Raw genomic sequence first — 12,583 nt, forward strand, 5'->3', positions numbered from 1 at the left:
GGTCATTCTCTAAAATGATCAAACTTCGCGTTCTAGGATGTGAGCACTATTCGCACTTTAAGTAGCGAGTGACAATATTTTTAACATAAATTCAGCGTATGCGTCCCTCTTGATGGAAAAAAGGAGTTCGCATTCTAGAAAGCGAACTGAGTTCGCATCCTAGAATGCGAACTCTTTTTTTATGATATTTTTCATTCAAGGGAGGGCGCACACGTTGTGTCTGAGTAAAAATATTTTCACTCACTACAGAATGTGAGCTAAAACTCAATTCACCAAATACGTTAATATATCAATTACTAGTGAGCAAGTATCATGGCTGCTTGTTGTCCGTTGACAAAAAGGAATTTATGTTGATTTCCTTATTAATTGATGACTTCATTTAAGTAAATCAAAAGTGAATACAAAAAGAAAATCAAAATAAATGGTACAATGAATAAGGAATATTACAATGAATAAGAAAATCTAAATAAATTGATGACTACAATTACGTTGACTACAACCACGTAATTGTCGTTTAAAGCTAGTAATTACAATGAATAAGGAAACAAAAAAAAATTATTTTTATATATATGTTGAACTTGTTCGCATCCTAAAAATGCAAACTGTGATTTTTCAGTTTGCAATTTTATACACTCGCATCCTAGCATGCGAACAACGGTTTTTTAATTTTTCTATTTTCTACACTCACTTTCTAAGTAGCGAGGAGTAAGTTGGGAATACCAGGGGGCGCCCATGTATGCCGGGGGTGCGAGAAGTAGAACTCTTTGTTGTTTTTTTTTTTTAATTATGCACATGTACTTGTTTGTTGTCATATGTGTTGGATTGTTTTTTTTTTTTTGAAGCATGTTGGATTGTTGTTATGTATTCTCAAAGACGAGTTTTTGTTAAATATACATGATGTTTATTTGTCTTACATATGATTTGCTAATATATGTATTGAAATGCGATTGTGATTACATATGCATGATTGATATGTAAGTTGTTGCATTAGCATATATGGGGAATCGTATGCTGATGCATTTCATAGTACGTGATGATCGTGATGGGCCACATGGCGTGACGATCTGGTTACCAGGTGTCCACTTCAATCCTGCGGGGTTTCATTGAGTTCAATACGTGGTGACCGTGATGGGCCACAGGGTGTGACAATCTGGTTATTGGATGTCCACTCTAATCCTTCGTGATTTTATTGATTTTAGTATGTGTGCGAAGATCTGGTTATTGGGTGTTCACATTAAGCCTACGACTCTCTACGGAGAGGTCAAATTCCAAAATTCATGCATGTAACGATCTGGTTATTGGGTGTCACACAAGGGGCAGATCTACAGTGCAATGAGGGTGCGCAACTGCACACCCTAAACTTTGCAAAGTTGCACTGATACCTCTATGTTTTGTGCATAATGACCACCCTGGATTATTTTATAGCACCTAAGGGGAAGAAACAACACTATGCACAACTAACAACACCATTTTATTTCCTCTGCTAAAAGATGTAATATCCTTAATTATGCAGTCCTCTTTTATAGTTAATCTTCTTCTATATTTTTTATACACATTCGATGTGAGACTATTACAACTTGTTGATTTTAAAGCTTAAACTAAGGAGAGTAATAAGATACCATGTTATATGCTATTTCATTTCACTTGTTATTTTTTTTGTTAATATAAACTTCATTGGTTATTCCTACTATATGTCTATATTATTAATTATTAATTATTGGAGTATTATTCTTAGCAGTTGAGTTTTTTTTCTTGTATATTTTGGAGTGTCTGATATTCGAACCTCAACTTCTGTATAATATATGCAATGTTCCTACCAAATGAGTTAAACTCACATAGATTTTATGTACGTAACTTTATGAGTATTTATGGGTACAATGTTATTATTGTTTTTTGAATTTTTATAGATACGATTAATAATTATTTATTAAAATTTACATTTTGCACCTCCTGAACCAGGGTCTTGGATCCGCCACTGGTCACACATATAGAGTCTGCATTGATAGGTTACTTGTGCATTTAATATTATGTTTGTTGAGAATAAAATGATAAGTCTTTAATTGTTTCTTCATGTACTGTATATTTGGTATTTGCATACTTGGTGACATTTTGTTTCTGGTTGGTGACCTTTACAATGCCTCCTACTTAGACGATGGGAGACTACCTGATGTCGATGCTCATGAGGGCGATAGTGACCACTTGAGACTTTATTGATAGGATGCAGCTAGGTGCTTCGAGTATCGACCCAACTTCAAGAACAGCTTCTTATCATGGGCGAGTCGCCATCACGACTAGTTATGGTACGCTTAGGATTCACCAATGCGTAGTCTGACAGACGCCTCCTTTCCTCGTGCCCTTGTCAGTGTTGTTGGGGCCTTTTGGACTACTCCTGTGGGGTCCTAGCTCGGGGTGCTGGGATGTCTGGGGAGGGCAGCTCAGTTGGAGAGGATGTTTTAGTGGGCGATTTTGGTATCCCCACTCCAGACGGTTTCGAGGTCGAAGGACCAGATGTACCAGAAGATGCGTTAGATGAGAGTTTTCATAGGGCAGCGGCTGCTGCAGGAGAAGGGTCCATAGGCGGACCAGAGGTACCACACTTGGTATCTCCCTCCCTATCATCTGTGGATAATAGCTGTTTCAAGATTCCACCTCCCTCAACCACTCCTTCCATGTGTGTGAACTAGGTCTCGAGCGAGTTAGACGACGACTCTAGATCTGAGCAGTATGAGGTGGTGTCTCGCGCTCGAGCTTCTTCCGAGAGTTCTTGTTTGATTTGTGGAGAGCACCCTTGTTGTTGCTCATCTTAGGACTTATTACCCGCTGATCGTAGTTACTCCTTTTGGTTAGGTCGTGTTCGTGTATAACCTGTATTTTGACTAGGCGTAGTTTCTGACAATTTGGATGATTGTACTTAATACTTACACACTCTTGGATTAACCTTATTTTGTCTATGGCTATAGTACACACCGAGTTCATGACTTGCTTGTATTTATTTTTTATGAACTAGGTGTTATCTTTTGGTTGTATGTATTCAGGTACCACACTTTACTTCTCTGCAGAGCATTATGATGCATATAGTAACTACTCAGTTATTTTGTATGGTTGTACTAGTGTGTGCGTGTATATATATATATATATATATATATATATATATATATATATATATATATATATATATCCCACTATTATAAACAAACACTATATGTAAACTAAAAACATCATTTCATATTAAATTGTTTAAAATTCTACGTCACTATTATAAGTAAAAAAAAAAAATAGTTTTTTTTTTTTGCAAGGATGTTTAACCACCATTAATAAATAATAATTTCATTTTAATCTCTCAATTTTTGACGAGTTAATTCAATCACTAAAAAATAAAAAACGAATTAATCTTGAGACATTTTTATAATATAGATAAATTAGTTTTTGATTCGTTATAATAAAAGAAATATCTGTGAGAAATTTGTGAAAACAAATATAGATTTAACTCTTAAGTAAAATAAAAAATAAATGGTCTTTGTGAACATAACTCAATTTATATGGATAATGTATTATATATGCAGGAATCGGGGTTTGAACTCGTATTTATTTATTAACCTCAAGAGTAGAATTTCTAATTAAATTACTTCACAAAAAAATAAAATTAAAAGTAAATGAAGAAACTAGAATAAAAAAACTCTAATTCCCATTTCTTCAACCATATCATCCTAACAATTATGTGCTAAAGATAATCCTTTAAGACAGGGTGTTTAAATTTAAATCGATTCAAATAAAAATCATAAATCGTTAAATAAAAAAAAAAAAAGATATATTTAGATGCCCTTTTATGAAAACTGCTGGATCAGATCGGATTTTAGATTGATTTTTCAAAACCAAACCGGATACATATATTTTAATATTTATTTATCTTTTTTATTAGTATGATATATGATGACAGTCAATTATATGATGTTTTTAGTAGTAATTTAGGGTAGTTTTAATAGCAATTGAAGCCCAAAAGCAAACAAATACATGGAAAAATGAAGTTATTTGGCCCAGAAGCAAGAAAAGTGGAAAAAACATAAAAAAAAGGTAAAAACATAATAAACAGTGCAATCCATCGTACCTACGATGAGATCCAACGTGGCGCGATGAGAATGCGGTTTAAATCGAAGAAAATCTACAAATCTTTTCCATCGTACCACGATGACTTGTCATCGTGGCACGATAAAGGCGGTTAAAGAAAACAGAAAACCATGATCAAATCTTCCATCATACCACGATATGATCCATCGTGGCCACGATGAGGTAAAATTACACGTCATCGTGGCCACGATGGGTGCGCAGAAAAGCCCAAATTCAGCTTAAAAACTATAAATAGAGCCTTCCTCATTCACTATTATTCACTCAGAAATCACTCAACAATAGTGATACTCAAGAGAGAGTTAGGAGAACTCTAAGGAGGAGGCAAGGAGGGTCAAGGAACTCGAAGGCCAATAAGGTTCTTTTCTTTATTGTCTTTGTAATTAATTTTTCCTAGGTTAGGTCGAGTAGATGAACTCCCTTATGAATGCGTGAGACATGTAACCCTGGTTAGATAAAGTTTATGCTCAAAATTTATTACGTTACTTTTTATATTTGTCTTGGTTTTAATTCTTCATTCTTTAGTATTGATCACATTAATTGAATGAGCCTAGAGGGAAATTAACTGATCCCGTGACAACAGCTTAATAAGCCAGACTGAAAAGACATTTCATCATACCTATATGAGACCATTAAATTCAGTATCTGATGGTACGGGGGTAGGATTAAGATTAACACGTAGTTAAATTCTGCACTGATGTTAGGAAACCGAGCTAACTTAAAGAACTTGTTAAATTTTGAACTTCTAAAGGTATGGACGCCCCTTCGAGGCTGAACACGTTAAAGGTAATGACACGAGATAACGAAGGCAAAACCTAGACTAGCTTAATTGGTTCGACCTGAACAGATTGCAATAGAAGTAAGATTAGTAATACTAGGCTTACTTTACTAAAATTTAATCTGGTAGCTTATAATTGATAACAAGGTATAATATAACTCCACTTAGCAAGCAGGAGTAAGGGAGAGATTTGAAACACTTAACCACACACACCCCATGTGGACCACACACACCCTTTTATTATTATTGTCCTTTATATTATTGTTATTTACTTTTATGCAAAACTCTTTCAAACAAACGAAGCGAATGCAAAATATTTACTTTCCAAATTCCTAAGCGAAACTGATAATTTTGGCACAATCGTTGTGGAAAACGATAACTTATCACTTTATTACTTGATTGCGATTCTGTGCACTTACAGAGCCACCATCAATATATTATTGCATCAACCTATTATTTGTTCGTTTTTTTAATACTTCTTTTTTTTTTGGATACTAATACATTTATTTATTTATTTACAATTTATTTCAAATATAATCGATAATTGTCATTTCAAAATATTAATTTTTATTATACTTATGTTATATTGTTTAAGAGAAATGATTAATGGTAAGACAATAATATCAACGAAATTTAACGAACCGGCAAATTTAAGATTTTCATGTAAAACATAATATAAAATTCCCTTTTATTATTAAGTAAATAATTTAGGAAATTAAGTTAGTTTATTATTATATTAGTTAGTCCTTTTATTTAAATAAATTGTTCTCTAGTTGGTCTTATCTCTGGCCTTTAAAACAACGACGCTAACCACTTGACCAATTTCCATTCCGTTAAATATTGTATAGAAATAATTTTATATTATTTGTGCATTTTTTAATTTGTGTTGGACATGTGAAGCTCATGAATAATTTTTCCTAAAAATCAAACTCAAATTCCTCCGAACGAATTATTCTAAAATAAACTCATTGACAACTTGAGCTCAATTATTTTGTCATCATTTTTGTATTATAGTTGAAGTACATATCATAATCACTACAATAATATGCTACCCTTGTAAATATTAATTAAAAAATTGACCATCATCATAAAGTAACCCCTCATGGTAAAAAATTGGAAAGATTCTGATTAAACACAGACATGAATGGCCAGTGATAAGAAATTGGTAGAAAATATTAAAAGTAAAAAAATAAACTGGCCATTGATGACACCAAATGGCTACATACATAGCCTTGCTTATTTTCAAGAGTTAATCAATAGCTCAAATATTAACCTTCTAATTATGTAGACAGATTATTTTTAATCTAATCATGGCTTACAATCTGAAATTGTTCTCAATTACTCTTCTGATTTGCATAATCTTTTCACCAACTGAAACAGCATCAAGATTCAGCCATTACAATTGCACAAACATAGAAACATTTAGTCCAAATAGCAACTACAAAATAAATCTAAACACACTCTTATCAACACTTTCATCAAAAGCTTCTGATACAATCAACAATGGCTACTACAATACTAGTATTAGTACAATTGGTGGAACAGAAGACACAATCTATGGTCTTTTCATGTGCATTGGATACACACATCACTGTGGAAATTGTGTTAAAAACTCTGCCAAAACACTTACCTCAATGTGTGATTCCAAAAAAGAAGCTATAATTTGGTCTGATAAATGCATGGTGCATTATTCAGATCGATCTTTCTTCGACACTATGGAAGAATCTCCATCATGGTGTGTGAATGACTCATTGGATTATCAAGGTTCATTGGATGGATTCAACAAAATGCTAAGTTATTTAATGGTGAATCTTGTAAAACGAGTAAATAAGGCTTCACCGCGACATGCTACCAAATTGGTTATGAAGAATTCAATTTTGTTTGAGGATAAAATCTTCAATGGGCATGTTCAGTGCATACCAGATATCTCTAATGATAACTGTATGAAGTGTTTGAAGGATGGTATTGATTATCTTCAAACTTCTTGTGCTAGAGGAAAGATTAGAGGAAGTGTTTTATATCCAAGTTGCATTGTTAGATATGATACTTATCCATATTTTGCACAACCTATAGGTTTGGATTTTCAACATTTTTAACTATATAATAAGATAGTGATTTTATTTATTTCAAGTAAATTGAGGTTAACACTAATTAATCTGTGTTGCAGGAAAAAGACACAAAAATGGAGCACAACCACATTTCATAATTTTTCATATTCTTGTTCCTGTCATGATGTTCTTAGTCGCGGTATTCCTTTTCGTGAAATGTGTTTTTTCAGCGCTCGCTAATTATCAAGCGAGGAAGGCATTTATGGCAAAGTAAGGGGCTAGAAAATAAATTCTCTGAACAATTTTTATACCAGATTGTGTTAGAGAGCTACAACTACTATGTTGGAAAAATAAAGGAAAGCATAAAGAAAAACATTAAATTAAATAAATTAAGGCATTTTTCATTGATTTTGGATAGATTGCAAGTGGCTTAAGTGCTACATATATTGCACATTCTTTTGTCCCCCTACCATTTTTTTAAATGTCATCCACTATTTACGTAGCATACAACGTTTTTTTTCGCTATTTTTTTTTTCTAGAGTTTGGTTGAAAATTAACAGTTTGTGTCTTTTTTTTATATGTTGTTAATATTTATGTGTCCCAATAACATATCAAATGATTTTGGATTTGTTTGAAGTTTTACATAAATGATCTATACGATATAAACTTTCAATCCAACGGTGGATTTTATAAAATTTATATCAGTTAAAATATTATTGAGAGGTGTAACATTTGGTGTCAAACTGATTGATGTCATTTGATCCTGACACACACATATATATATATATATATGGTGATAGTAATACTAATTAATGGATAAACTAATTAATGGATAATAATCTTTATGGGACTAAAGGCCAAAGATAAGTCCAACTAAAGAACAATTAAAATAAAAGACTAACTAATATATAATACTAAACTAACTTATTATGAGTGTATTGGATTGAGATTTCATGGGATTTTAAAAGATTTTTTTATGACAAAAAAATTTTGAGGTATTCAATCAAGACTTTTACAAAAGTTAAATAAATCTTGTGGTATTCAATTAAAACAAACAAGATTTATATGATATAAACTTTCAATCTAACAATGGATTTTATAAAATTTATATCGGTTAAAATATTATTGAGAGGTATAACATTTAGTGTCAAACTAGTTGGTGTCATTTGATCCTGACCCATATATATATATATATATATATATATATATATATATATATATATATATACACACGAAATTTTTTATGGAGTGGTGATGTCAATCAAAGGAAGTTAGTAACTATGGCTTGGCATAAGGTTTGTACTCCATTTAATGAAGGTGGACTTGGCATTAGATCTTTGTCTAAAGTTAATGAGGCTGCTAACTTGAAATTATGTTGGGAGTTCATGCAATCTGACATGCAATGGGCAAAGTTCCTGAGATTTAGAGTTCTTAATGGAACGAAACCCATATATCTTACCACATTTTCTCATCAGTTTGGAGTAGTGTTAAGCACAAATTAACTGAAATTATTTCCAACTCATCATGGCAACTTGGCAATGGTGAATTGATAAATTTTTGGTCTGATTCCTGGTGTGGAGAGCCTTTGATGATTTCTCTTAATATTCCTCAGCATTTGCACATGCTTCTTAAAGCTAAAGTTAAGCACTTTATTGATAATCATGTCTGGAACATCCCTGCTTGCCTATTTTTAGCTTATCCAGACCTGCATTCTTTAATTGCTAACATCACAATTCCTTTGAGAGATAAGGATGATAAGTTGTGTTGGAAGCACTCTAATGATGGGGATCTAACCATGCAGGATTCTTACTCTTTTCATTGTACTAATGGGCAGCATCTCAACTGGTCTAAGAAAGTTTGGAATATTGACATACCTCCTTCTAAATCAATGGTTGTGTGGAGAAGTTTGCAGCATAAACTACCTACTGATGAGTGTCTTGCTTTAAGAGGTTGTCATCTTCCTTCAATGTGCAGCCTCTGTGAAAGTGATCTGGAAACCAATCAACATCTTTTTTTGACATGCAGATACTCACGAAACATTTGGACTTGGCTGAGCTCTTGTCTAAATGTTAACTGCCAATTCAATGACTTAAATGAAGCCTTTATTTTATGTAACTCGTCCTGGTCTCCTCTCTGCAATCTGATTGTGGTAGCTGCTATTGTTAATTGCGTGAACTTCATATGGTTGGCTAGGAATCAATCTAGGTTCAATGACAAAAAAATTCATTGGAAATCATTAATCAACCTTATCATTCCTGCAGTGTCTTTGTCAGGTAATAACTCTTGCTTGACGGCTAAGTCCAACATTTCTGAGTTTGTCCTTCTTCAAAAGTTCAAGGTGAAAATGAATTACGGTAATGCTCCTAAAATTAAAGAAGTGATTTGGCAACCTCCTATTTTGAACTGGATTAAATGTAACTGTGATGGTGCCTCTTTGGGTAATCCAGGGATCTCTGCTTGTGGTGGATTATTTAGAGATGCTAATTCATCTTTTTTAGGTGCCTTTGCATTCAATATTGGTATAAGCAACTCTTTGAATGCTGAACTGATAGGGGCAATGATTTCCATTGAAACTGCAGCAAGCAAAGGATGGAGTTATCTTTGGCTAGAATCAGATTCTATGTTAGTTGTGCTTGCCTTCTCTTCTGCAAAAATTGTTCCTTGGGCTCTAAGGAATCGTTGGGACAATTGTGTAACTTTGCTCTCCAACATGAATTTCTATGTTTCACATATTTATAGGGAGGGGAATCATTGTGCTGACAAGTTAGCAAATATAGGTTTATCCTTACATGGTCTCACTTGGTGGAATCATATTCCCACAAGGTTGCAGGGTGATTTTATTAGAAACTGTCTTGGTATGCCGTACTTTAGGTTTTCTTAATGCTTTTCTTTTCTTGAGGGTCAGGTTCTTTGCCCCCCCCTCTTCTCTTGTAGTTTTTTCTTTTTATCAATATATTTTGAGGGCTTGCTTATTGCAAGTCTCTTTTGTTAAAAAAAAAAAATGGATAATAATCTTTATGGGCCTAAAGGCCAAAGATAAGTCCAACTAAAGAACAATTAAAATAAAAGACTAACTAATATATAATACTAAACTAACTTAATTTCCTAAATTATTAGTTTAATATAATTCTATATAATTCTCTCTTTTATCCTATGGTTCAAGATTTAGTGGGATTGGTGAACTTGAGACAACTATAAGCAACTTTTCTAATGGGCTTAGTAAATTTGTGGACGAGATTTTCTTTTGTGTCTCTATCTTTTTCTTGCATGTCTTATAATTTTATTAAAATATTTTTGTCCGTTATTAAGGTAACGGGTTAAATCCGTACTAAGGTATCGGATGGGTAAAACTTCTTTAATTTTGGATTGATTTAGATCCTGCAGATGACCATTTGACAGAAAAATAGAACAAAGCACAATATTTTAACAGACAAGAATATTGCAACATAAATTATTATCACACATGATATAAATATTATTAAACATAAATTCATTACATTAAACAATAAACTTTATAACATAAAGAAAATTGCATACGAAAGAAATACAAAAATTACATCGACTAAAAACAACAATATGCATCATTCATATTATTCATATTATTAGAGTACATCAATCAAAATCATTATTTATTGAAGTTTGCTAAAAATTAAAAACGACGAATCTGCAAACAAGCTCATATGAGTTAATAGCATAAAACGGCCTAATGTCTAAAAATGGGACAAAGTCTACAATTTATATGACAAAATTCAAATGCTCTGAATAGTCATGTCTCCAGATCTACAACGTTGATGTCTCTAAAGTCACTGAATCTGCTTTGAATTTTGATCGAAGCAAATCTGTAAATTCTGAACAAAACTAACACTGTACAAAGACGGGAAATAAAAAATAATGTACCAAGACGAAAAATCCAAAAACAAACAACTACGCACAGAGACGAGAAGAAGAAAAAAATTAGGGTTGTCATATTGCATAAGCATACATATCTCTTGTATTATAACCTTGTATACACAAGCAAACCCTAAACCTAATTTTTTTTCCCTCCACTTTTATCTTGCAATTTTTATTAAAAAATAATACAATTTTGTCTTGACTATGATGCGAACCCACGACCCTTCAATACAAGACAATATTTTCAACCACTACGGCAAGTATACTAATTGTAATTAAAATTATGTGCAATAATTGATAAGCACCACCGATTTTCATAGGAAAGATTTCATACAACAATTAAACACCATCAAATTACATTGCACAGTTTAAACAATTAAAAACCGATAATTAGAAATCTAGCAAATCATCGTATCATACATTTTCTTAGTGTTTTATTTTTCGAAAAAATTTACATTTTTTATCCTAATTCAATATTTTTTACTAATTAACTAAACATGTTAACCATTTTCTTAGTTTTTTTACGAAAATAAAAAAATCATTGGACTTAAAAGTTACTTTTTTAAACTAAACATGCTAAGAAAAATATACTTTTTTTATGTAACATCCCGAATTTTCATCCAAGATATTTGTGAAAAATCTTATTTAGTTAGAAAATGTGCCGCTATTTTTTTATATATAAATAAAATGGTTACAAAGATATTTGAAGTGAAATTCAGAGAGATATAAACTTAATTAAAAATGAATTATTGTTTGAAAATTTCCAGCGGAAGAAAATACAACAAAGAACTATTTATTACATAAAATTCACAAATTACAAAACCCATTTTTTCCCCGTTCGTACGCGCTTCAAGCATCACATTCAATCGTGGCTTTCTCCTTGAGTACCTAAAATGTTGGTTGTAAAGGTTCAATTTCGTTATCCACATTGAATCATACTCACCACAAGAAAATGTTACGAAACAATAACAAAACACTTCACCTTATAAAAAATATAATTATTAGTTTACTATAAAAACATTTTTCTCTTATCATATGGAATGCAATGCGACTAAGACAACCCTGTATGAAATACTAATGATCCGGATAGTAAATCTCATACCAATGAGAAAACCAGCCACACAGACTAAAAGTAACCAACTACAAAGGCTAAAAGTAAAACTAGCCACAAAGGCTCAAGCCACACAGGCTAAAAATAAATCAGCCACACGGGCTAAAAGTAAATCAAGCCTCAAAGGCTACCTATAGAAACACTGCTATACACATCCTACATGATGAATGAAACTCCACTTCCTTAACAAGATCAACCTGACCTGCGACCTACTTAGTGATGCCTATACTTTTAATGTAAGTCTATTGTATTCACCACGACATCAAGTATTCCACATTGATTCTATACATTATGAACATGCAAGTACACATGATAATCACATTGTAAACAAAATTATAGTTCACAAAATTAACCAAACATAGGTATGGATTAAAAACATATTTCCAATTATTTATTTATGGTTTTATATATAGAGTTAATTTCTTTGGTTCATTTTAAGTGACAAAGGTTTTATTATCATTCCACAACAAATTCCTATGTAGCACTATGTAACATGAATGTATGGGGGAAAAAGCCCTTACCTCAAGCGCTTTTCTATTCTGACACGAAAGTCGTTGACGCTTTAGAGTCATCACACATTTGAACGGTTCAAAGCTCTTCCTTTTTCAAAGCTCTTTCTTTTATGGTTACACA

General features: G+C 32.3%; 1 long non-coding RNA gene across 1 annotated transcript; it reads left to right on the plus strand.

The window, feature by feature from the left end:
• Nucleotides 1–6,793: 6,793 nt before the first annotated feature.
• Nucleotides 6,794–7,356, plus strand: LOC123909950. Its single transcript, XR_006810054.1, has 2 exons — nt 6,794–6,973; nt 7,068–7,356. It is a non-coding gene; the product is annotated as an uncharacterized LOC123909950 (long non-coding RNA).
• The last annotated feature ends 5,227 nt before the right edge of the window (nt 7,357–12,583 follow it).

Source organism: Trifolium pratense, linkage group LG2 (genome assembly GCF_020283565.1).
Source record: "Trifolium pratense cultivar HEN17-A07 linkage group LG2, ARS_RC_1.1, whole genome shotgun sequence".
In the NCBI taxonomy this organism is placed as follows: Eukaryota; Viridiplantae; Streptophyta; class Magnoliopsida; order Fabales; family Fabaceae; genus Trifolium; species Trifolium pratense.